This window comes from Lathamus discolor, chromosome 7 (genome assembly GCF_037157495.1).
Source record: "Lathamus discolor isolate bLatDis1 chromosome 7, bLatDis1.hap1, whole genome shotgun sequence".
Taxonomy (NCBI): domain Eukaryota; kingdom Metazoa; phylum Chordata; class Aves; order Psittaciformes; family Psittacidae; genus Lathamus; species Lathamus discolor.
Window position 1 is genome coordinate 5,100,468 of NC_088890.1, and position 25,512 is coordinate 5,125,979.

Sequence of the window (25,512 nt, forward strand, 5' to 3'; positions counted from 1 at the left end):
TCGTTCATGTTCCTGTTTTCCTGCTTTGTGAAGGCGTGTTGGGCTGTGACCTTCACATGAAGGAGAGTCACTGAGAGAGGTGGGGAATGAGAAATACTGTGTTAGCATCTGCTGTTGGTGGCCAGTCAGTGTTTTTGACCCTGACACCCTGCTCAGTGCTTGGCCAGATTGTCACTGCCGCCATGCCACTGCCGTTCCAGGGAGCACAGGAATAACAAAGCTGGGAGAGAGGGAGGGAGGGGAAAGCAAAGCAAATAAACAGGGAACGCAACTTAAAATCTCTTCAAGTGTGCAGTGTTTTGTGACTAATACTGACATAATTGCTGTCATGCTTTTAACATAATGCTTTTATCTCTCAGATAGGCTCCTTCTTCTGGTCATTAATCTCCAGGGTTTCTAGGCAAGCAAGCAGGAGAGATGCAGCTGTTACGCTGGAGTTTGGTTAGGGGTGTGCAGAGCATCAAACCCAGGACCAGAGCTGCAGTTACCCCTGGGGTGCTGTGGTCACAGCATGGCTCTGAACCCTCAGAAATCCTGGGGCTGGACAGGGCCATGTGTATTCTTTATGGCTTCTTCTCCTCTCCATACTGCCGTGTGCTGCTGGCCCATAAAGCCACCACAGAAACCATCCCCATCCTGTGCTCAGCATCCCTCCATCCCTCTTTAACCTTGAGGAGCAGTGTTCAGGAAACAGGTTCTCCCTCTTAGCTGGTTCTCTGAGGTTTGTAGACATGAAGGCCAGGAGGTACAGTTGCAGCCATCAGCTCTGATGTGCTGCCTAACACAGGCCAAGGAATACCATCCATTAACTCCTGCCTCAAGCCTGTACCTTCCCTTTCAACTGGATTTCAAAGGAGGAAGTGGAGCCAAACCCAAGCACTCACTTCCCCTGCCTTTCCCTGTTCCCCATCACGCATATGAATGAGAGTCTGGGGTGGTTTTCACCATCAGGCAAATTCTCATCTCATGCACTGCTCCCAGCATGTCTGCAGCTGGCTGTGGTTGGGCACTAGTGGAGGTTTGTGAGAGAGGGCAGTGGCTCACTGCAGAGCATCTCAGACCCTTCTGGCCCCACTGGCCTATGACTTTTCCCCTCCCATTCTGCTCAAAGAGTCAGAAAGGATTCCCCTTCTTGCATCCTTCCTCTGTTTGGAATCCAGCTGTCCCTGCGGATCACAGGGATGGGGAGGAATGCAGCAAGCACTTCCCGCTCACTCTGCCCATCTCCAGTGCTGTGTAGCTGCAGGGTCAGCCCAGACTGTGCTCTCTGCTGCTGTCCCAGGCTGGCAGGTTTGGAGGCAGCTCTCCTCTGCTGATGGAATGCTTCTGACCGCACAGTCAGAACGATTTTGACATTTTGGGAAGGAGAGAAATCTCACCCGGCATTATGCATGGTTGGCAAAACTGTTGCTGACAACATGAATAAAGGTGGACGGCTCTCCATCGCCTTCTCTTTGCTATTTGTTTCTAATTCAGGCATATTGTCAGCAAACCATCCCTCAGATCGGTTTGGAGGATTCTCTATGCAATGTTGCATCGTGTGTCAGCTATAATGGTATTTATGGCTCTCGGTGCGTCGTGGAGCAGGAAGGTGAGATGCCTCCTTGGCCTGCAGAATCCTGCAGGGATTGTTGTCAGCAGCACCACTTGCTGTTTGGGATTGGCAGTGCTGTGTTCCCTGTGCTGTGAATCCAGCCCATGCCCAGGGGAGCAGGGAGAGCCTGGGGGCTGTGGTGGCAGCAGGGATTTCAGGCACTGTACACCCCAGTGGGCTGTGAGGTTGATGTGAGGAGGTGGCAAGTGGACCCTGGGCAGCAATTTTGAAGAGAAGAAGCTTTGTTAACTCTTCCCAGGTGTGGCAGAGAGACCAGGGTTTTGCTTTGTTCGTTGGGTGGAGCGTTCAAGTATAACAGCCTTCACGAGGCAAATGTCATTGAGGAAGCACCAAGATTTGCTTTGCTCTTGTCAAAGGGCCAGTCTGACACTGCTGTACTTTGGGGCTGGCTGGCTGTCCTGTCCCACACGTGGGGGCCCCTGGCACATGCTGCTGCAGGGCATCCATCCCCAGTGGACCAGTAGCTTGAGGATGCTGGGCTTTTCCTGGGTGCTTCCCTGGGAGGCTGCTCTGAGCACCTTGCCTCACTACTTCACTTCTGATGTGCCGGTGGGTTTTCCCAGTGACATGGGAAGCAGGCTAGGAAACATGCTGGGAATGCACTGACTTTAGTTTTCAGTAAGCATCCCTGAGACTGAGTTATTCTGACGCCTCCAAATGTGGCCTTTTGTATTTATGCTCTGAGTTAACTCAGGTGAGATGGGAGCGTTGTCCAGCTCCGAGCATGTCGTGATGATCCCCTCCATCAACTGTTCAAGCAGAAAACTCCCAGGTCATGGTCAGAAGGAAGGTTTGATTTTAGAGCAGGTAGGAGCTCACTCCCCAACCACAATTTCTACATCATGTGTTCTATGAAATTAAGGGTGCCTTCCTTTTTTTCCCGTCTGATGCTGTGCTGTATCAAGGGTCTCCCCTATGGTACTGCAGCTTGTCCTGGGTGGTCCTTGCCACTGGGGCTAGAAGGGCAGGAAACCATCACCTTCCTCTGTGTTCTGGCAGTGGTTTTGGTGCAGAGGGGCCAGGCATCCACAGCCCCCCCCCATCAACAGCTTGGCCCCTGCAGCCACTTCCCCTGGCTGGTTTCTCTCCCAAAGCTCCCACAAGTGCATACTCCAAGGGGGTGATTGCATTGAGTATTTTACTTCTTCCCCAGCATACAGTGACATATGGGAGTGTACCATCAGTCAATTACAGCTTCTTTTCATATCTAAATAACATGATTTGTTAATTTGAGTGAGTGATCACTGCATGGCCGGGATGCTTTTCCTGCACTGGCAAACAGCTTGCACGCTTGCAGAGATGGATGGTGAGCCGGTGCCACTGGATACTTTCTGGGGTTGTTTTCGATTTAGCTGTGAATTGAATGAGAAGAAAAATGTTTCTCTTGGCGATTTAATAGGCACTAGCTCTCTGACAGATGTTGCAGTTTATTATCCCACCGGGACAATGTTCTGTAGTTCAGAATTGCTAATTGCTCCAAAGCTCGGTGCTGCGGGAGGAGCAGGATGTGGCTGTCAGCAGGTAGTGGGTGCCACCAGCGCCCAAAGGCCCTGGGTGATGGACACTGTTGCCTTCCTGCTAATGGCTTCTGACTGTGGCTACCAGCCCAGCCTCAGCACTGTGTCCCTGGTGGCTCCTGCAGGGTTTGTCAGTGTGGCTGTTACTGGTTCCTGTCCCTGAGGAGAGGGTGTGGGGGGGGAAATCGCCCTATTCCAGCCTCCATCCCTGCCCTGCTCTCCCCGGTTCCCGGGTGCCACTGGCTTCAGGCAGTGCTGGCAAGCATGCCTGTGTTATGTGCAGCACCAGTCGGTGCTCCCAATTTGTAAGGGCATTTAGCCCATGGGCAAAGCCCTGCAGCTGCTGTAAAAGGTGCCTGGAAGCATCTCCTCTTGTGCAGGTTTTAGTTCCATGGCCCTCAGACCAGACTTGTGCTTCTCAGCCACCTCATCCATGCTGTGATACAGTGGTGCTGTCACAGGGCTCACAGGGCTCTGCCTTGTGTGGGTGCCCTCCCTGCTGTAACCTTGGTGCCAGCAGCATGTTTGCGGTACCTCAGGGCAACAGCCTGAGCTGGCCATGCCTGGGACCAGTTTTGCCCCAGCCTCACTGCCTGTTGTGGTGCTCTCCCCTGCCCGTGTGCCCTGCTCACCCTGCATCCAGCGCCCTGGCCTTGTGCTTCAGGTCACGGCAGTACGTCTGGGAGGGTGCTGCTCCCCTTCCTCCCTCCCCACATGCTCCGGGGGGAAGGTTTAAGATGCACAGAAGCAGCGAACAGGAGCCACGAGCCCGTTAACTTGAATTATTTGCGAGCCCATCCTCCCGGAGCGGAGCAGAGCTGCAGACAGAGGTGAGCCTCTGTAAACAGCACTTGGCAAACAGCGGCACGGTGGGCCCTGGGCGAGACCCGGCGCTGGGGCACACGGAGAGCTTGCCGTGCTAGCTGGGCCGTGAGGGTACGGCTGTGGCTGCTTTAGATGAGGGCTCTACATGGAAAGCTGTGCGAGCAGCTCCCAGAGCAGCAGCTTGCAGGCAGAAACGTCACTGGGTTATACTCCTCCCTGCATCAGAGCTGTTTCTGTGCCCTTCCTTTGCAGGGTACCAAACACTGTTGGGACCCTTCAGTGCCCAGCGTGCTCCAGTACAGGGAGACTGAAGCCCAGGGCTGCACGGGCACTCTGGGGTGGTAACTGTGCCCAGGGGTCCCACAGGTCGGTGTGGGCAGCAGCAGGGTTTGCACCCAGGAAGCACATGCGTTTTTGGAGCCTTTCTTGCCCTGGGGTCTCTGCCGGGAGCAGCCCCTTTCCCTGTGACTGCCCTGACACCCTCACATCCCTCTGCTGCGCGCTGAGAGCCTGGCAGCTCCTGTGTCCTTCCCGTGCCCTTGGAGATGGAGAAGCCTTCAGCAGAGTGGAGCGTGGCAAGGACAGAGCCAGGCAGCTGCAGCTCCTTGGGGTGGCTCTGCAGCGGTGCTCACGGTGCCGCCGGTGGGATGCGGATCCCTGCAGAGGTCAGCCCTGGATGGCTTTGTCCATGAACACAGCTACACAGGCTGTGCTGCCCTGATCCTGCTGCTTAGCCAGAGCCTAATCACGGCCCATCCCTGTCCTGGAGCTTCAGTGGAAGTGCCTGCAACGAGCTGCGCTGCATCTTGTCCTTCAGACCACGCTTTGCCTTCCCACAGGGACTTGTCCCCTTGCTTCGCTCTCTGGTGTTTTTACTGGTTTAACCCTTAGCACAATGCGGTGCCTGAGGCGGGTGTGGGATTCATGTTCCAAGTGGGGTCAGGCTGCATCTCTTCATTTTGCCTTTGACTCGCTGTCTGGGCTCAGGCAGGTAACTTCACCCCTCTGTGCTCGGTGTTCCCATGGGTCAAGCGAAGCTGATGGTGAATGATACAAAACTCATGGAGCTTCCTTGCTGTGCATGGCAGTGTCGTTGCTCAGAGCTTTGCTCTCTGGTGGAAGTCTCCACTGTGGCTGTGTGTGGGAAGAGCGAGGGCTGAGGACCCCAAGAGGACCTGGTACCTCCACAGCCACTGTCCCAGTGTCCCTGCGTCCAACCCAGCCCCGACATCAAGAGCAGAACATGGTACGCGGAGGTGTTTGACATTTGAAGGTTGGTTGTGTTCAAAGCCAGAGGTCTGTGTGTCCTCCCTGTTCACAGCTGATTACAGCAGGGATTAGCACGGGCCACAGCAAAGTCCCTCCCTGTGCTGTTAATGGTGAGAATTAAACTGCCTCTGGCTCTGAAGCCAAACCCAGACCGCAGCACTGCTGAGCCTCAGGGAAGCTGGAATCAGGAAGTTGGCTCCAAGCCTCCAATGGTTGTCTAATTAGGGCTGAAATAATCAAAACAAGGGGCATTCTTGCTCCTTCCCAGCACTGTTTGTGCCCAGCCTTTGCTGGGCTGGATCCTGGCTGGTTACTCTGTGCTGCCTGCTGAAACCAGGCGTGCTTGTGCCTGGGCCTCTGCATGGGAGGGGACGCAAGCACATCATGGTTTGACATGAAACTGAGAAGCGGTGCAGTCCTGCGTGTGGTTTAGTCCCTACAACGTTTTGTGCAACAATCTTTGCAAACAACAAAGCATCCTAAAAATGGGACCGAAACAAGCTGACAGGGCATGAAATAAATCTCTCTGCCAGTTTCCTCCAGCCATGGGCCTGGAGAGCCTCTGCTACTGCTGCTCCATGGGGCACCAGTGCCTGGCCCTGCTGAAGGCAGGAGCCAGGCAAGCTCTGCAGCCCTGTGTGCTGCTGTGGAGTCATGCAGGAGGGTGTCAAAGAGGCCAGGACCTGGCAGGGCTTTCTTCAGGGGGCTTCATCTCTCATCCCCTGCCCTGGCTCCCTTTGCCACTGTGTGGATGAAGGATGAGCCAAGCTCTGGCACACTGCTCTGTCCAGCCAGGCTTCCCCCGGCCCTGCTGCCTGGAGCATCCCCGCTGCTGCTGTCTGGTGTAGCAGTATTTTGGCGTAGGCAGAGCTCCTGCAAGCACGAGCTCACCCCAAACTCCCTGGAGCAGCTTCTTGTGCTGGCAGCACTGGTGCCTATGGGTCACCTCCTCCCCAGACTGTCCCCAGGGCCGACCAGGATAGGCTTGTGTTAGGGAGGGCAAGGCGTGGAGCCTGCATCCTCCTGACCACACCAGTGGTACCACGTCTTGCATCTGTCCCTGCTTAACTTCCATGGGGTGCAACCTCCTGCCTGCCTGGCTCCAGAGAAATGGGGCCTGAGCCCCCTGCTCCATGGGAGGATATGGCAGGGATGTCTCTGGAGGAGGCTGAAGGATGGAGTGGAGCTGCCTCTTACACTGGATGCCTGGGGGTGGGTGCTGCCAGCAGCACCTCTGGGGATGTGGCTTGAAACATGTGCCCAGGGCTTATGTCCCTCTTTGTCCCAGCAGAACCGAGCTGGGGAGGGCAGTAGGCATTGTCAAGGCTGCTTGCAGTAAAGGAAGAGCAAGAAGAGACAGGGAAAATGCAGCAAGTCCATGCTGAGTCCTGAATTCAGCCATGGGCATGGGCAAAAAGGCTGCAAATCCCATGGGGGAGAGGCTCAAGCTGAGCCCCCTGCTCTGCCCTTGCGGGAAGGGAGCACAGCGATGGATGCACTGTGCGATTAAGCATAGCAGGTGCGGGTTTGTTAGTGCTGTAATGAAATGGGTTTTCGTGCTCACATGGTATCACGGGGACTGGAACGCCGCTCTGGAGCAGCAGCTTTTCCCCGGCTCCCTGCGTGCAGCTGGCACGTTCCCGAGGTGCTGCATGGGTGTGTGATTCCTGAGGAGGGGCTGTGCCTGGCGTGCCGGTGTTTTCCACAGAGGGGATGTTGGATCTGGGCACTTAGTGCTTTATTTTAACTTCTGTCAGGGCTGCGGAGGGGGGGAGACGGGAAGAAAGGCTGAGAGGAGAAGTGATGGAAATCTCAGCTGGCTGTAGGAGAGATGGAGAAGCAGATTGTAGTGTAGAAGTCTTTGATTGACCACAGTACCATTTTGTGCCTTTTTCTCCCTCTCTCTGGATAAAGCTGCACCGTGACATCCATGCCATTAAACAGGCCATGTTCAAAAGAGAAAATTGCTGCTATTTTCCCCCCTTTACTTTACTGCCATAAAAAATTGATCCCACATTGCATCCTTATTTCAAAGATGGCTAAAAAAATACAAAATTCTCATTTTGGTTTCTGACAGCTGCATAAAGCGTTTTTTACATAAAAGGGACGTGCAGCATGTAAAAAAATCTCAGCCCCCCCAGTCCCCTGAAGTCTTTGCTTCAGAAAGAAGATGCCCTTATTCTAAGAAGCGTGTGGGGAGAGGGTGTGCAAGTGTGGCAGTGAGAGGAGGGATTTGGTTTCTCTATTTTATTTGTATTTTTTATTTATATTATTTATATTTATTTATTTATAATATTTATTTGTATTATTTATCTATATTTATAGATATATATAGATATATATTTATTGGAAATAAAGGCTTCACTGGTAGCTGGACAACAGCTGGTGCAGCAAACCCCCTTGCTTACATGAGCGAGGATGCAATGGTCTTCCTTCAGTAGCAGGGTGCTTTTAGAGGGTGATGGCAAAAAGCTTGCACCAAGGTGGGCCATCAGCAGGCTGGGGAGCTGAGGCCTGCAGAGGCACTTGGGGTTAACAGGCTGAAGGATGCTGGGGAGCTGGGCTGCATCCTCCTGACCACACCAGTGGTACCCATGTCTTTCATCTGTCTCTGCTCATTCTCCGTGCTGTGGGACCTCCCTCCTCCCTGGGAAGATGATAGGCAGGAGGAGGAAAGCAAGAGGAAGAAGGGGGGAAGCCCCAGAAGGGATTTAAATGGGTCATGGCAGGTCCCTATGGAGGGAGGGTATGGAGCTAAGTAAGGTAAGGACTTGGGCAGCTTTGAGCAGTGGTGATGGAGCATGAGGAGAGGAGTGTGGGATGAAGGGGAATGTGGGCCTGTCAGAAAGGGGCTGCAGAGAGCAGGGTAAAGGTAAAGGGAGGTCAAGTCAGGTCAGCTCTCACTGGAGGAGTTAATGATCTTAGTAAGAATCATCCCATTTAAACAAGATGCTCTTCTGAAAAGAAGATTAAGCAGAGGGAGCGTTGACAGAGCACCAAGCAGCGCTGCCAGGACTCCAGTGAGCTGCAAGCTGCTGCTCCACCTGCTCTGCAGCTCCTCCGCTCGCTTCCTGATTAATGACCAGTGTCCTGCGGCCACCAGGCATGGGCACAACCCGGCCACCAGCACCCATCCCAGCAGCACTGCAGTCCCAGTGAGGTTTTCCAGCCCTGTGCTCCTCACCTGGCTTACCTGGGTGCCTCTGAAGGTCTGCAACGAGTGGAAACGATTCCTGGAGAAGAATGGTGGGTGCAGTGCAAGGATCCCCGGTGATGTTAGGTGGGACAAGGCTTGGTGCAGAGGACTGGAGAGGGAAGGTGAAGCGCCAGGAGCTGTTTACAGGTTGTAAATAATATCACCAAAGAGCATTGCTGCTGCCTGCTGTGTGCCCACCCTGCTCCCTCTGAGCAAGCGGTGCCATCTGATGTGCCACCAGATGCTCCCCATGTCTTCTTCCCACTCACATTGACATCTGTTTGCCTTTTGTGTCCAGCAGGCCTCTGAGTTATGAGGCTCTTTCCTCCACCAGGACCTTACAGAGGTGATGAAGAATTAGATGAGCTCTCCATAAATAGCCCTGCCATTAAAAACCCTCAGCTCCTGTTTGAATGTTAGCAGGATTAGCTGTCTGGAAAAGTATGGGCTTAAGACTCGGTGGTAGGCTTTGCCCTGGTAATATGTCTCTATTTTCTCAGGCTTGATTTCTCCAGCCAGCCTGGCTCTAAATGCAATAAATTTCGCTCTTCTTTACACCTCAGCTGATGACTTATTCTTTGGAGCCCGTGTCCTTGGCTAGCCAGAGACCCTTCAAAGCTAAATTTTGTGCTTGCTTACTCTGAAACCAATGAGGTCCTTACAGAGAGGATCAGGATGCATGTAACTGTTAGGGCTGAGGGATGATACTGGTGCAGTCCTCCAGTCTCCAAGTCAATCTTATTTGGGTTAACAGCCTGGACGCAGAAGGGGATGTGCTAGTCAAATCTGCTGGGGTGCCCCATGTATTGTGCAGGTTGAGGAGCGCCAGGCTGTCACCAAGGAGCCCCACAACCTTGGGGACTGGGCAGACGTGAAGAGGCTGGCATGGAAGGGTAATGCAGTGCAGAAGGGCAGCACAGCACATGGTGAGCAGGAGAGCTCCTTCTGCAGATGAGGGCTTGACCCAACTGGTTGTTGGTTGTAGGGTGACCATGAACTCCTGACATGATGTACTCATGAAAAAAGCATGTGGGATCTAAGGGAGCTTGTAGGGGACCCCGCATGGCGAGGTCAAAATGCAGTCCTACAGGTCTCTGGTGCTAACCTGTGCTCAGCAGCCACGTGTCGTGTGCTGCCCTGGGAACCCCAGCAGCCTGTCCTCTCCAGCCGTCCCTGTGATGGGCTGGCAGCTCCCAGGGAGGGGAGAGGTAACGGGGTACCTGTCCCTGCTTCATCTGTGAAGCGTGAGTCAGGGCCCAAACGCTGGGGGAAATAGAGTCGTTCTTGTAACTACAGCAAGGGGCAGACGTGCAGAGGGAGGAAGGTTGTTCAAGTTCACATACAGCATCAACCCCGGAATAAATGAGAATTTCCAGTGGATAGCTCTGGGCTGCAAACCTGAAGGTTTCTCAGCACGGAAGGAAGCTGATTCTGGAAAACCACACTGCCAGGGGCTGCAGGGGCAGGCAGCCAGCCTGTCTTCAGGCAGGTTCATTGCAGCTTCCAAAGCAGCTCCCATGAAGCGGGTGCCTGTGGTCAGTGACCCCAGGCCACTCTCCCTCCAAGCCACCCCGGAGCGGAGCGGGTGCCTGCCCCTGCGGCGTGCCGGTGCGGTGGGAGCTGCGGTACACTGCTGCTTGTTTGGGGTTTGGTTGATTTTCTTCTCGCTGCAATATAAACCCAGTGTGTCTTTAAGGCCATGCATGTGTAGGGGGATTTGCTGATGGCTCATCTTTCTAGCAGGCTTTTTCAGCTGAATGTCAGTTTATTGCTTTTGCAAATTGTCTTGTGCCTACACAGAACCGGCTGCCTCAGCAGAGGGCTTTGCCAACAACGTGCTCTATAAAAGGGTTATTAGGATAACAAGAAAGAAAACAGAAACCTTTGCAGAATCATAACAGTAGAGCCTAGCCCTCCCCCTCCCCTCTCCCAGTTTATTCCCCTCAAGTGCTTCCGAGTTGGACTTCAAACCATTGTGCTGCTGAATATAAACAGCAAGGTTAAAGGACCCTAGACAGGAGCTAACTCTTCGGCAATTATGTGGTCAGTGGCAGAGCACCGGTCTGTAGCTCGGCATAAACAGCATCAGGAAAATATGCACAGTTTGCAAATTAAAAAGCAATTGTGTTGTCTCAACCCAAGCCAGAAACCTTCTGCTGTGATTAGGGTCTCACTGGTGGAGCCAGCCTGAGCATCCTTTGGGTCTCTGACATCAGTCCTTCACCACAGGAGCCTTTTGCTGGGTATTTCTGTTTTGTCTGCACTGGGTTTGTACCAGTTGGGGTGGGGGGGCATGTTGTATCAGATGGTTTTGTTTTCCAAAGTAAAGCCCAGATTTCACTGTTAAAAGGAAGGAGGGCAGAATAAGGCAAGAAAAAGCCAAGGTAGTCTTTAGTGATGCTTTTGAAATGATATTGTATTTTTCTAAGCTTTAGAGAGGGGGAACTTCAAGTGCAATGGTCTGGCTGACACTGCAGGTTGGGCTTCTTTGTTGGGCTTCTAATTTTTAGGGTCAACGTCTTATAATTAAAAACCTCATTGGTGCTGCTTTTCTCATCTCAGCTTGTTCTCTGCCTGTTGTGCCTTACAGCACTCCCTGCAGGAGGGCAGTCGTTCTCTCGTGTTGGAAGCCCGCTAGGACAGAGGGAGATTAAATGTCTTGACAAAGGTCACAGAAAGCCCGAGCAGAGCTCACATCTTTGAGCCCCACAGTAGCAAGAGGCTGGACTCGCTGCCTCTTTCTGTTGCACAGGGCTCAAAACCCCAATTGCTAATTCTGAGCTACATGCTGAAGTGCTGAGCTAAGACTCTAGGAGGTGAGCCTTGGAGGATATCATGATGTCCTGCACAAACACAGGTTGCACAGTTGGACCCGGAGACACATGGACCACTGGCAGATGCTTCATACATGTCCCCCTCCAGCACCTGGTCACAAGTGGCCACCAGAAGCTGACAGAGGGATGCTGGTGTCTGGGGAGTGGGTGTCTCCCAGTGGGGAGCTGGGAGTGGTGCCTGCATCGGGCTCCCACTGTTCACAGGAGCACAGGGACATGACTGGGCTCCCTTTCGTACGTCTCCGCTCAGAGCTGCCCCCCATAAAGCGCTCTGCCTTGAGCAGTGCTTTGTGCTTCAGGGTATATTTTTCTACAAGGACTTTTAAGGTGACTCCTGTCGTCTGCTTGGCCTTTTTAAGCTATGAGCCAAATGTATTCCCGCTGACACCAGTGCACTTGAATGGATGCCGTTGTGATGACTCTTCTGCCAAGGGAGATGGCTCCACCGGGCTTGGTGGAGGTGTGCCCAGAGAGCAGGGTCACCATGCCAGCACCTGGTGGGACTCAGAGCTGCATCTTGCTCCTCTGGAGACCAGTTTGGAGAAGGGCCTTTCTTATTTTCCCCCTGTAAAATTGCATTTTATGGCCTATAAAAACAAAAAGCAGAGCTGAGAGGCCATCACTGGTTAGGCCTGGTGCGAAGGCACCTGGTGGCGGAGGTGATGGACACAGGAGGTTGCCTGGTCACCCCTGCAAGCCTCCTCAGAAGTAGCCAGCCATGCGTGGAGATCTGCTTGGGGTTTGCTGTAAGCAGCACAGTCGAAGTCAATCCCGGCTGGATGGATTGGTATCACTGCTCCAGCCAGCAAGGCTTGGTCCCTGAGGAGCAGTCTTACAGAAGGCACTGGCTCCTGTGACCTGGGTGTCACATCCCATGGGGCTGAGCATGTCCTAAAGCTGTCCCAGCTCAGCAGGGACAGGGGCAGAGTGTGCCCAGCCTCCAGGATGGGGACAGGGACCGAGGTGCTGGGGCACTGCCCTCAGACCCACTGCTGGTGTAGGTGAACCAGTCGGAGGTTCCAGAAAGACTGGCTATTCCATCCCAAACTGTAGGGAATTTGGAAGGGAATGATGCTGTGGTGGGTTTTATTCTTTCCTGTGTGTTCCATGCTGGTTCTTTGCACACAGAGCAGGGCCTGGAACCAGCCGGGTGCTGCTCCCTGCTCTGGTTTCACTTTGGTTTACTCTCTGGGGAGAGGATGGAGAATAAAAATGTTATTCACTTTCCTTTGAAAAGCTCTTGACATTTTTCCCATAGCTCTCATTCCAGAGCTAACCTTTCACTCGGAGTTTGTTGGAGGAAATCAGTTATATTGGATGCCTCTGTGATATTATTCTCCTCTCCCCCTGCTTCCTCCCTTCATGCTTGTTTCTTCCCACTGTTATTTCCGTATGCTCTCTCTCCACCCAGCCCTCCCTGATGGTATTTGGAGCTGTTTGGGTGTGGGCAGTGTATTCCATCCAAACCATGTCCTGCCTTGAGCACGTCCCAGCCCACCAGAATGCGGTTTGGAACAAGAGGTGGAGCGAGCAGCGTCTTCCCATATCCCCATGTTCAATTCCGAATGGCAAATGGGTCACTTTCCATTAAGTGTGCCACACATTTGGTAAAAGCAGAAAAACAAGAGCGATGGTGAGGTTCAGCTTACCGAAGGCATGAGCTGAGTCTGCCTGCCTGGGTTTGATGCTACACCAAGCACCAGCTCAAACCATGGACCTCCCACGGAGATACTGCACATGTCTGAGCTCTCATCCTCCCGTTGCTTTGTACCTACGTTGTCTGCTGGGGAAATGCTCCATTTTAGGAAGTGGCTGGGAACATTTACAACAATTATTTGGAATCAGCGGACTCCCTGTGAGGGATCTGCCTCCCGCTGGTGGGGAGCTCCAGGAGAAGGCATCTCAGTGCTCTGCTCCTGCAGCTCCCACATCGGCACGGTCCTGGTTGACAGCAGGTTACCCCGGGAGGAATGATCAGACCCTCGTGTTCCAGTTTATAAGGTAGCAATCAGATCAGGTCAGGTTTATGATCCACCTAGCTTATTACTATCTCCATTAGTAGCTGCTAGCAGATGTTGGGAGAGGAGGATTATTACTCTCGCAATGCATACTTAGCTGGCAGATTATTGAAATTTCTTTCTAATCCTAAGCAGTTACTTGGGAGGTATAAATCCTTGAGTGATAGCACTTGTATTCCTCTGTACTTTGATCTCGGCTAGCATAGCTGATGATACTCTGATTAATCTGATTTTTGCTCCTTAAAAAAAGTATCGTGTCCCCGGCATCAGTACTGGAGGTATTGAGTTCCACAGGGAACCATGTTTCTCGTCAGATCTGAACGTTTAAATAATCGAGCTCAGAGGCACCTTCTCTCTTAAATGGGGATTTACACCTCTGTGTCCTTTGAAATTCATTCCTTCCTCTAAGTGACTCAAATCCCCTCGATGTTTTCAGTCTGCCTCTGCATGAGTTCCTCCCATGCTTCCAGCAGCCACATTGCGCTTCCTGCCCTGCATCTGCCAGCACGGCAGGACCACACGCAGTGTCACAGGTGAGGGACCCACTGGTGTATGGACCTGCTTGCTAATAAGACAGTTTTATTTACCGCTCACTTCTGAGCAAAAACAAGCATCTTTGGAGCATCGCGTGCACTGAGCTGTTCATGTTCCGGAGCGCCTCCATCTCTGCCTCGAATGGTTGTGGTTAATTTGGAGCTGCATTAGCATGTGTGATGGGTCCTAATTGTTGTTCGCCGAAAGCGGTACCTTGGATATGCTTGCCTTGAATTTCATCTGCCGACACGCTCTTGGATTCCCTGAATGAGCTGAATCCTTCCAAAGCTACTTCCATGTTTTTCCAATCCCATCTGACATTCTTCCCCTCTGTAACAGATTGCCTTCTCACTGCATATGTATCCCCACTTAGGATGCTCCATTATTCCGTCCTACGGCCATCATTTTAGTGCCTATGCATCGGAAGGCGTCCTTCTCCTTCACCATCTGCTCCTTCCCATCATCTTTCATTTCTTCTCTCTGGACTGACCAGGCTCAGCTGAGGTCTGTTGCTCAGAAGAGTGTGCTTTGGCATTTGCTTTTCAAGAGGCAAGGAGGTCCCAGCAGCTCAGCAATGCTTTATAATCCCATGAGCATCTCCATGCAAAGAGCTGAACAAATGCACTTTCAGAGGTCCTTGGAAGAAAAGCTTTGCCACAGGTTTCCTGACGTCAAATCTCCACCCTCCCCTGCACTTGGTTTTCTTCCTTTTCCTGCCATTTGAACAGCAAAAAATTAGGAAGTGATGGGAAAGGCTGAAATGGATGGCAGTGGTTCTACTAGACTGCAAGCTTGGCATGCCTCAACCCTGGCAAGGTATTTGAAGGGAAGACAAATACCCATCTCATAGCACCTTGTACAGACAAGCCACCGGTTTGGGGTCCGGTGCCTGATGGCGTGCTTTGAGAGGGATGCAAAATGAAAGAGAGACAGAAGGACAGACAAGTGGATTGGAAAGCAAGGGCCTATTTGCAGGTATTACAAGAAGAGGTTGGTATTTTCATGGAGAAGATGGAGGTAAAACAGGGTAACAGCAGTCAGATACGTAAAAGGTGGCTGTTGCTGGAAAAGAGGCAGTATGAACACCTCCTCCTTCCCCATCTCCCTGAAGCCGCTGGCTGCAGGAGCCATGTAACGCACTGAGAGGCTGAGCTCAGAGATCCCAAAGGCTCAAACACAAGATCGAATTGTAGTTATCCTGCATCATGATTTTGAAGGCCATCTTCTAGGCAGATGAGAGGAGCACGAAGGATGTATGTATAAGGGTTAGCTTCTGCTTGTGGCAGTCATCCTGATGGCAGCCCTGCAGCAGCGTGGTTCAGTGATGCTTGCATTGCTCTGGATTTCAGTGTCAGTGCTGTGCTGGCCACACCAAGGTACTGTCATCTCAGCCAAGGATACCTCCAAGGCTCCTCTCTAGGCCCCAGGCAGCAGCAACTGCTCAACTGCATGCTTCAACCCTAAAGTGGAACGTGCCCATGACCTTATGGACAGTGCTGAATCAGCACCTCCACACTTCTTACCCGACTGTGAGGTCTTTGGAAGTCGGTGATATCTTGAGCTAGAGATTTCTTCTGGCTTCAGCATTTCAGATGCTTTGCACTGAATGATAAACATCCGAGCATCCCGTGCAGCCAGCTCAGCAATGGTCAGGTGGGATTTGTGTGCTTTCCTTCTGCTTCACCACTTGCCCAGCTCAGCCTTCAGCAGGGACACGTCTCACTACGCTTACTTATATATTTTTCCTCCCCTCACTCCTCAGAGAAATCAATTCCATTCCCCAAACAATAGCAAAGGCTTTGAGGAGATATTGATCTGTGGGAGAGCCGAAGAGGGGAGTGTTTGTGACACAGTGATGCTCTTTTGTAAGTAAAAGATAATTACCAGATCATGGGGACATTTGCTGAATGGGATGATATTAAATAGGCATCAGGGTGAAGGGCACCAGGGCCTCTAAATGAAACATCAGAATAGTGCTTCCTCCGCAGCAGCTCCAGCTCCTCCTCCCTGCTTCTCTCTGCCATTTCTCCAGCTTCCCACCCCAACGCCTCCTTTTGTCCCCCGACTCCATCCAGTTCATCTCTGTCCCCTCCGCATGTTCCCAGTCATCCCGTTTCACCCAAATGAATGCCAGGTAATGCTGCCTTGAATACAGCCTCTCCTCACCGGCTGGGGTTCCCTGTCGCAGTAGGGATGCTCCTGGAGCCTGCAGGCTGCTGTCCCCCAAAGCAGAAAGAACTGCTCATCTTGCCTTAGTTTTGCTGGTGCTGCCAAACCCTGGTTCATTTATTTAAGTGCCGGTAGGGAAAACAGACATCTGCGTCAGCACTGAGCACTGTAGCAATGAGCTCCACGGTGATTTTAAGTTTTCAGATAAGGGGTCTTGGATGGGGCAGGGGCCTGTCCCCTGCTGTGAAGCTTCAGCAAACAGGACTGGGGTAGAGGTGACTGCTGGAGGACCCAGGGCCCAGGCTTGTACTGCTGGTGGTGGGTTCCCCTTGGGAGCTCATGGCTGACTCTTGGTGTGCTGGTAGTAGCATGTGTGCTAGGACCACTCATCCACTTGTGCTGTCACCAGGATGTCCCAGGGCACTGGTGAGTGCAGGGGCCTGGGGTAGCCATGGCCATGCTGCAGCTGGAGGGTGAGAGCTGGGTGCGCTGGGAGGGTCAGTGACTCCTACAGCAAGAGCAGAGTTGGAAAAGAGGCTCTCGGGAGCCTTATCTCCACCCATGCTGCTCCTGGGACCTCATGGGATGCTTTTCCCTCCAGAGCAGCCATGGGTGATGGTTCGGTTCAGCTCAATGAGGAGCCACAGCAGATTTATTGCCTGGGCTCTCCAGAACATCCCCAGCTCCAGGGTGCACAGCCCCAGAGCAGCAAGGCCCTTGGCCCAAGGTGTGCTCCCAGATGTCACGCTGGCAGGCAGCTCCTCTGCCTGGGCTCGGCATTGTGAGCACTTGAAGCCACGTGGGGATGCTCGGTTGCAGGGCTGGATGATGATGACTGGGAGAGCTGCTGCCAACTGCATCTCGTGAGTTGGCACAGCACAACTTAGAGAAAAACAACCCACGAAATACTACTACTACTGAAATGTCCCTTTTTAAATACACCAACGCTGGTAGTTTTCTCTTAATTACTCACTGATACACTGCAGATGAATTATGGTGCATTTTGCAAGATTGATGGATTCCTTGTAAGAGGAGCAACCCTTGGGCCATGGGCTGGTTCAGGAGGGAGGAGAGAGGGTCCCATCCCTCTGCAGGGGCGTCAGGAGCTGCGTGTCCCACCAGCCCTCACGGACTAAACCACATCTCAACCAGTTCATAGGATCTGCTGCCAGAGCCTGAACACCAGCAAGGTCTGTGGTCACACACTATTAGAGCCTGGAGAGGGGCAATCACTGCCTGCATACTGTGTGGGCAAGTGATGCCAAGGCCCTTCAGCCTCCCAGCTGGCTCTGCAGGTTTCTTTTGACTCCAGCACATTTCCAAACCCCGTCTCCAGCATGGTGACTCCTCCAAAGAGGAGACATTTCCCAGCTGCTGCTAGTGTAGTGTTGGAGTTTATGCAGTGTTTTCCTTTACTCCCAAGGCAAAAGGGCTCTGGTGTCTGAGAGTGAGCTGATAACAGCAGCAGCTACCTTGACTTCAGCAGGCATGGAGCTGGCACCTCTGCTGGGGCTGCTGTTGTTACTTCTGCCTGGTTCCTGCTGCTCCTGTGCAGCATCTTCAGGTTTTGCACCTTTGAATCCCATCCGAGCAAGGTGTCGGAGCAGCAAGCTGTGATTTCCATGCCACAGTCAGCTGCGGTTTCCTCCAGCAGCCCTCTGTTTTGGTGTTATTAAGTCTCTTGGTGTTAATTCCCTGCCATCACCAGGCAAGAGCTGGCTTTGCAGCCTGACCAGCGCCATGCGGAAACATAAGAACAGGGAGCTTTGTGCCTTTAAAATAAAATAAATAAAAATAAAAAATAAAAAGCCCATTACCATTATTGAATAAAATACCAACAATTTAAAAAAAAAAAAAAACTCTTTTAAATATTGTTGCTGCATTTCCAGCTGTTAAAATCTTCTGTATTTAGTTATCATAACAACAAAGTGCTGCGGCTGATTTGAGCAGCGGGGCGGCAGCACCATTATTCAGAAGGGCTTTAAGCGGTTGGGTTTTCTTCCTCGCAGTGGTGCTCTCTCACCTATTCAAAGTCCCTTTGTTGCCTTGGCACCTCTGGCCGGGGTGGTGGAGGTGGCACCCGCGCATTGGCAGAGGGCCCCACCAGCACTTGGCAACGCGGCTCCAATGGGATGCCGGGAGCCGGGCAGCGCCGTGTGTGCTGAGAGGGAAGCTGAAAGCTCTGCTGCTTCACGGGGAGGCCTCGCGCTGCAGAGTTCATGATGGAGCGAGCGAGACCCGGGATGCTGCTGCCAGGAGTGCAGGGCTGTATAGGGAGGTCTTCTTGGCCAAGCAGAGCCCATGGGTGCTGGAGGAGGTGGATGTGCCTGCAGCCAGGTCTGGCAGGGCAGGAGGGGATGTGCTGTGTCAGCAGTTTGACCAGACCGTCACTGGCCCGAGCGCAGAGGCATCGGAGCAAGGCAGAGGTGGGAGGGAGTGGGTGCACAGAGCAAGCATCTGGAGGTAGGATCCCCGTGCTTGCTGGCTGAGCTGGATAAATGATGTTACAAAGAGCGCACAAAGTCATGTAGCTGGCTCCTGGCCTCGGGATCACAAGTGGCAGTGGAGAGCAGCAGGACAGGGCCTGGCAGCCCCCCTGCAGCAGTGTGTTGAGGGCAGCTTGGTTGGGGAATCAGGTGTTCACAAGAGAATCGTAAGGTGAGATGATTGCTGAGCACTTGGTTTCATCACTCCAAGTTGGTGGGGAGGGAGGAGGCGGCAGAGCACTTGGTGTGGGAGCTGTGGGTGGCTGGAGACACAGGAGAGGCTGAGGGCAAGGGTGCAGCAGAATTCCTTTCTATAGAAAAATACTATTTTAGTACCGTCTCCCCAGGTGGTGAGGGGTGGCAGAGATGTGGAAACGTGTGGAAAGACTCTCAGAAACATCCTGAATGGCTGCGCAGGGGCAGGCTGCTACCGTGCAGCCCCTGGGCACCACAGGAGCCGGTGAGCCTGGTGGGAAGGACCTGCAGGGTGCATGTGCCCGTGGGACAGGTAACACAGGCAGGGGCCCTGGGAGGAGGTGACAGGAGATGCCAGGTCCAGGTGACACAAGTTCACAGTGCTGCAGCCAAGCAGCAGGCAGGGCTGGCAGTGACCTGGCCTCTCAACCATCACATTTCGGGTGCTGGACCACACGAAAGCCATGTAAACAGGAGTAACCAAATTGTCCCAGGCTCCCTGCCACCACGGTAGCGTGTTCCCCAAAAGGTTACCTCCAACCAGCGCCGCATTGTGGGTAATGAGATGCAAATTGATAGCAAGACAATAAGGCTGTCTTGTGAGCCCTTCCGACGGGCCGCTGTTTAAAAGTCAGCCTGATTGCCTCGCTGGCAATTTGCATAGCATTAACCAGAGAGATTTTCTTTTTAAACTTGAACTTTTTTTTCCAGAGGTCACCTCAAACTAATTACAGCTCCAGCACTGCTTCACAAAAGAGGGCTCTGCAGTTGCGGTGGCAGGGTTCGAGTGTGAGGAGGTGACTTCCCTGGTGCCGGGAAGAGGGAGATCTTGTCCGTGTTAACTGAGGCGTGGTTTTGTGCTTGCAAAGAGCCCTGTTGGTGTATGCAGATGCTGAGCACTGTGTCTGCTATGGGAGATAGCAGCAGGGCTCCATCCCCAGCATGTGAAAGGGATCGATCCCCTCTGTTGTTACCTCCAGGACAGGCACAACCTCCTCCTGGGTCTCAAATGTGGCTTTGCCGTGCTGGAAGGAGATGGAGCGACCCCATTGCCTGCTTGGGATGAAGAGGGCCTGCAGAGCCAAACCCTGGGGTCTCTGCACCTTTTCCTTCACCAGGGCTTAGTTCAAATGGGGATTTCAAGGTGCTGTCTTCAAAGTCAGTGTAAAAGCAATCAGAGATCTCAGCTAAGGAGGACGTGAGAAGTGGCATCAGGCTGCTGTGGGCACAGTGTCAGAGCTGCTCTGCTCTGACCTGGGTCATTTGCTTTTGCAGTTCAGTTCCCTGGGTTCAAACTGGGCTGGTGTCTGCTTAGTCTTGCAGTTGGACTATGTGATCGCTGTATGTCCCTTCCACCTGAACCATTCTATTCTGTTCTGTTCTACTGTTTTCTTGCAGGTTCCTAGCTTAGCCTAGATCTTTGCTAACCCATTTCAGTTTGATGAGGGTGAGAAGCACTGCTTTCCCTGGGCAGATCTGCCAGTCTGGAGCTAAGGCAAGTGGTGAGCAGCTTGGAGGGAGCCAGAGCTGCACTCTCTTCCCCTGCAAAGCTGTTCCCCAGCCTGCGAGCAGGCACATGGCTCTTGAGAGGCTCAGCTAAGCCAATGCAAATCCATGGCCAGGCCTTGACACGGCACCTCTCGTTATCAAGGCTTTCTTCAAGACCGTGTGCTCTGTGCACACGTGTGCTCTGTGCACAGCAACCCTGGCTGCACATGGGGTGGCCCTTCCAGATGGTGTCTGCTGTGATGTTTGGTGGATGGGGTTTGCCACCGGTTCTGCCACAGTGCAAGCAGTCCCTGCAAGGCGGCAGGTTTGAAGAGCCAGCTGGATGGTTTTATGACCATTAATATCATTTGCAGTTATGCAGGCCGTGGCTATGATACAAATAATTAAATCTCATGCTTCACAGCATCAGCTGATCGCTTTCTGCAGTCAGGAGTGAAGCTCCTACGCAGAGTGTGCTCAACTCATTAACTCTGTTCGAGGGGCTGGTTTAGGCCTCCTTCCTCTGGCGTGTTCCTCAGTTTCCTTCCTCCCAGCTGCAGCTGTGAGGCTCAGCACCAGGGCATCCCCCTTCTCCTTCTTCACAAAAGCCCAGCAAGAGTTGTCCTCTGAGGTTGTTTGGCATGGATGGAGACAGGCCAAGCATGAGTCTTACCCAGGCTTCCTGCTGACATCTGTCTGCTCAGCCATGTCCCAGGCACCGTGGCCAGGTGATGCTGGGAACCTGATGCCTCTCAAGTTCCCCTTGATTCTCCTTGCTGCTGTTGTCAGAGGTTGGAGATGCTCAGTGGAGCAGCCTGCTCTGAAGAGCATTGCAGTTGCCACTGCCTGGTCTGCAGGTAGATCTGCCTGCATCTGCTCCTGCTCTGGGACCTTCAGGCCATTTGCTGTTTGCCTCCCAGCTTCTGCCAGTCCTCAGATCCTGAATCCTTGGGATTTTTCCCTCTGGGCTGCTACAAAGTGCTTATTGTACCCTACCAAGCCTGTGTGTAGCCATGGCCTCATCTCACAGCATTCTTCAGCCTCCTCCTCCTCCTCCTTGTTGCCTGGAGAGGCTCCTCCTTCCAGGCTGAAGCCAGCTGAATGCACACACATCGTCTCCTTCCTCTGTGGTATCCTTCTGTCTTCATTCTCAGTGTGTTCTCTGAGATGTCAGACCCAGGAGCAGAGCTCACAATGGTCCTCCAGGTTTGTCAGCAGCTCTGGCATCCTTGTTGTCTTCTCCGTTCCCTGAGCAGCCCCTTTCTGGGACAACATCCCAGCTAAGCCTGTAAGGATGAAGACCAGCACTGCGATGGCACTGGGAGATCGAGCAGTGCTGCCTTAGCAGGTCGCTGTGGCACTGTCCTGCTTCGCTGGGGACAGCAGAGCTGCTGCCGTGGCTCTGTGCCTCACCAAGGGAATCAGGATGGGAAAACTGAGCAGAGAATATTTTTATATTTTTCCTTCTTCTTTTTCCTTTCTCTTTCCTCCTTTTTTTTTTTTTTCCATTCCTAAAGATTGAGTATAATCAGAGCTAATCAGAAAATTATGAGCTGTCTGATTGCTGATTAGATTCCTAATGTTAATATAGTCAAGAAGCCTCTCTTAGTGTTGTATTTTAAGAGAAGTGTAAAAATAACGTCTTGGAAGGAGCAAGCCAGAGCTGCTGGAGCAGCAGGGAATCCAGCACTGGCTCAGCAAAGGTGAGGGGAGGGACAGGACCTACCCAAACTAGAGCCAGGTGCGTTCGCTTCCAGGGCACTGCAGAGCCGGGGAGGAAGAGCATAAAGGCAGCCCTCCCCACAGGTTAGTCCTTGCACAGAACCAGATATAGGTGCTGTGCTGCTTTGCTCTGGAAGCCAGGCTGCAACTTCCTTTCTTGATTCCCTTACCAACAAAGAGCATCTTCCCTGGTAATTTTATTCATGCATCTCCCAGTGTCATGATCCGCTTCATCTTCTGCTGCAGCCAATGGGCAGCCTCGGATGATGGTGAAAGGGAGCCCAGGATGTGTCCAGTGCCAGTGAGTGGAATGGGACATCCAAACCTCCAAACCCAATGCTGAGCAGCCAGCTGAGAGCCACCGTTGTGCAGGGGATGTTTCAGCCAGAGCGTGGCATGCTCTAGTGGGGTCACCGAGATGGTGGCACAGGAACTGGGCTGGGTTTTGTTCTCCTTCCCCCTAAAGCCTTCCAAAACCTGTGCATTTGTGATGTAGGCTGTACCCAGGGTTTAACCTTCAGCTCTTCAGCTGTGCTTGCTTTACCTCTCATTGTTCAGAGCTGGGCAGAGGACAGGGATGAGACTTGTTCAGTGCCTGTCATCTGCCTCTGCTGCCTGCAGCGGTCCGGCAGCACCCTGCTGCCTGCCACAGCTTTCTTCGCTGGCACAGGGAAGTCCTGGGTGCTGCTCAGCATCACCATTACTGCCTTTCCTTTTGCTGGGCACACAGAGGCATGGAGCTGTTATGTTTGGCCACCTTTTCCTGAATTTCCTGCTGGGCTTTCAAAATTAAAGTAAAAAGATATTGCTGGTTGGTGAGGGTGAGGGCAGGCAGGGCAGTGGGCTGCAGGGCTGCTGTAGCCGCAGCCTGGCATCCTGTGTGCGAGCTGCTGCCGCACGGACCAGGGGCAAAAAAGCCATGGGACAGGCACTGCTGGAGCAGGAGGAAACCTCAGGATAGAAATAAAACAAACCTGGAAAGCCTTGATGGTGATGGAGCACCCCTTGCCTGAAAGGCAGGGGTGAGATGCACTCTGGTGAGCACAGAGAGGATGCTTCTATGGATGCTGGTGTGAGCTGGGGGAAATCCTTGTCCACTTCTGCTTGGCTGAGCCATTGCAAAAATCTTTAGGGCCTTCCAGAAGCAGAACTGGAGGGAAATACTCATGGTGGTGGTGGCTTAGGGGTGAGGTTTTGCCCTCTTTTGCTATTTAAGCACTGAGGATCAGTCCACAGGGCTGGTGCCTCAAACTGGGCAGTGACGCTGCCAGCCCCTTCCACAACTTTCTTCCCCAGTCCCCACCGGCACCAGCACAGCGATAACTCCTGGCTGAATGGCAGGTATTATGTTCTGGTGCACTAATGTTCTCGTTAATAAGCTCCTCACCATTCACCATGTGTTTTACTTTGATTCATCCCGATGGCAGTGCTGTATAATGGACTATATACTGTAATTGTCCCCCATTGTCACCACTTAATAACTTAGGATGATGTTATCACAGTAATTCCTCTATTTTTTTTTTTTTGCAAACTTCGTCGAATTATATTTTGTTCTTAGTGAATAAAAAAAAATGAGAGAATGGTGAGAAGAGGCTGAAGTTAGACAGAAGTCTGCTGTAATTGCAGAGTGGGCTTAATAATACAAATGTCCAGAGCCGACACCCGGGCTGCTTTTGTTTCTGAGCCTTTGGGAATAGGCCATTGGGCCAGCTGTGGGAAGGAGCTGCTATTAAATATCATTTCTGGTTTAAAACATCTTGATCAGCAGGAATTGGCTCTGTGCTTGGGGGATTTACTGTGCTTTGCTTGCTTTTGACAAGCCCAACTTCAAACACTGCAGGTGGGATTTACAGTCATGTCCAAAGGCAAGGGCAAGGAGTAATGTCCGTGGGGTGGGTGCAAGAGCCACAGGAGTGGCTGTTGTGGTGAGCAAGAGTGTGCAGGTGTTGATTGTTGGACTGTGCATAGCTTGGGCATTGCAACAGCCTCAGCATCTACCTAGGCATATGGGGAAGGGTTTGTGCCCAAGGCTGAGTGAGCAGCAGCAGGTAGCAGAGCTGTGCTGGAGCCTGGACAAGCTTCTTCTCCTCGTCTGAGCTCACTGGCTGCCTCGCCAGGTTAGATGTGCAATACCCCACCAGGTATTTCAGGCTCCCGAGTGTTTGGCAGCATCTCTTGAATGCTTATGGATCGTGACCCCGTGTCTGGCAGGGGAAGAAAAACGCTGGAAGAGATCAAACCCTGAATGTGGTGAAAATCGAAGCAGGGAGACGGATGTCTTTGCTGCAGCACCGCGGGTGGGAGGCAGGGGAGGGCTCCTTGGCATCCATGAGGCAGCAGGTAGGGACCTAAATGAGTTTTTCCCTGTAACACATGTCCTGACCTTTTTTTAAAAATGAAATCTGTTTTATTAATTTTTTCTTTTTATCAAATCCGTCCATGAAACATTAAAGATATGACTGTGGAAAAGGTCAAGAAACGTGTAGTTGTTGAAATCTTGTTCCAGTTGATGGCTTTTCCCTTAGGGGAGCTCTTCCACGCCTTCTCCTCCCCCAGCTTGGTCTTTAAAACAAAAAGCATCGAGTCTCCTTGGGTTTTGGGTGTAACAGTGATGCTGAAACGTGCTCCTGGAGCACAGGGAGGGACGGGCACCGCAGGCTCTGCAGCGGTGATGCTGCCCTTGGGGAGCTGCAGGGTCAGGCCAGCTTTGCCATAGGGAAAACCTGAGCTGGAAGGGATTTCTCCCGACAAATGCAGACCCCAAGGGAGGGCTGTAGGGCTTCCAGCCGTGCCAGAGCTGTGTTCCCCAGGGAAGGGAGAGGATCCTTGGGGTGCTGGTCTGCAGGGAGGGCACGTCCCAGGCAAAATGAATAAAGGCAAAGCCCAAGAAATGGGCACAGTGGTGAGGGAGTGCACTTTGAGTCCCTCTCCTTGGCTTGGTGTGAGAATGGAAGACGATCACGCTTGCTGAAGGAGAGGGAGGGGAGCTGAGCTCTCATTAAAGGGGCTTTATTAGCACCAAGGCTTTCGGGCATCACGTCTGCTGGGCAGCAGCTATATGCCCAGATTTGCAGCAGGCGATGGGAGTGCTCCCGTTACAAAAGGACCAAGGGAAGGGAAGAATGAAAGAAATTAAAAGACAGTAATGGAATCAGAAGTGGATCTGTATTGAAACTTACTGGGAAAATTATGTTACAGGAATGACAGGCGTCTGTGGAAGCCAGAGAATGGAGAGATGCAGGGTGAAGTCAAGTGAACCCATCTCCTGGCAGGGGTTGGGCTGAGTGTTGGACACAAGAGTGGGTATCAGACCCCTTGCATCCATGGTGGTGGTCTGCTGCTGTTTGGTTCCTTCTTTTATTGTGACACCAAGGAAGCTGGGTCATGAGTTGGCCTTGCTGTGCTGTAAAAGTGCAGTCAAATGACACTTAAGTTTTAGGCTCCAGACAAGAGAGAATAGGTGAAGGGAGGGCAAAACCAAAGCAACAACAATCCTGCTCCAGCTGTACAGCAGCCAGCCAGCCAGCGGCCGGTATTTGTTGTGTGGTCCATAAGTATCAACACGGGGGTAGAGGCTGGAGGAAAATACTGCATGAGGATTTGGGTCTTGGAACAAGGAGGCAGAGGAGTGGGAAAGCACATTG

At 52.5% G+C, this 25,512-nt stretch overlaps 1 protein-coding gene across 6 annotated transcripts in view; it reads left to right on the top strand.

The window, feature by feature from the left end:
* Positions 1-25,512, top strand: part of CACNA2D2 (calcium voltage-gated channel auxiliary subunit alpha2delta 2) — a 234,988-nt gene that overhangs the window by 158,879 nt on the left and 50,597 nt on the right. The window lies entirely within an intron of this gene.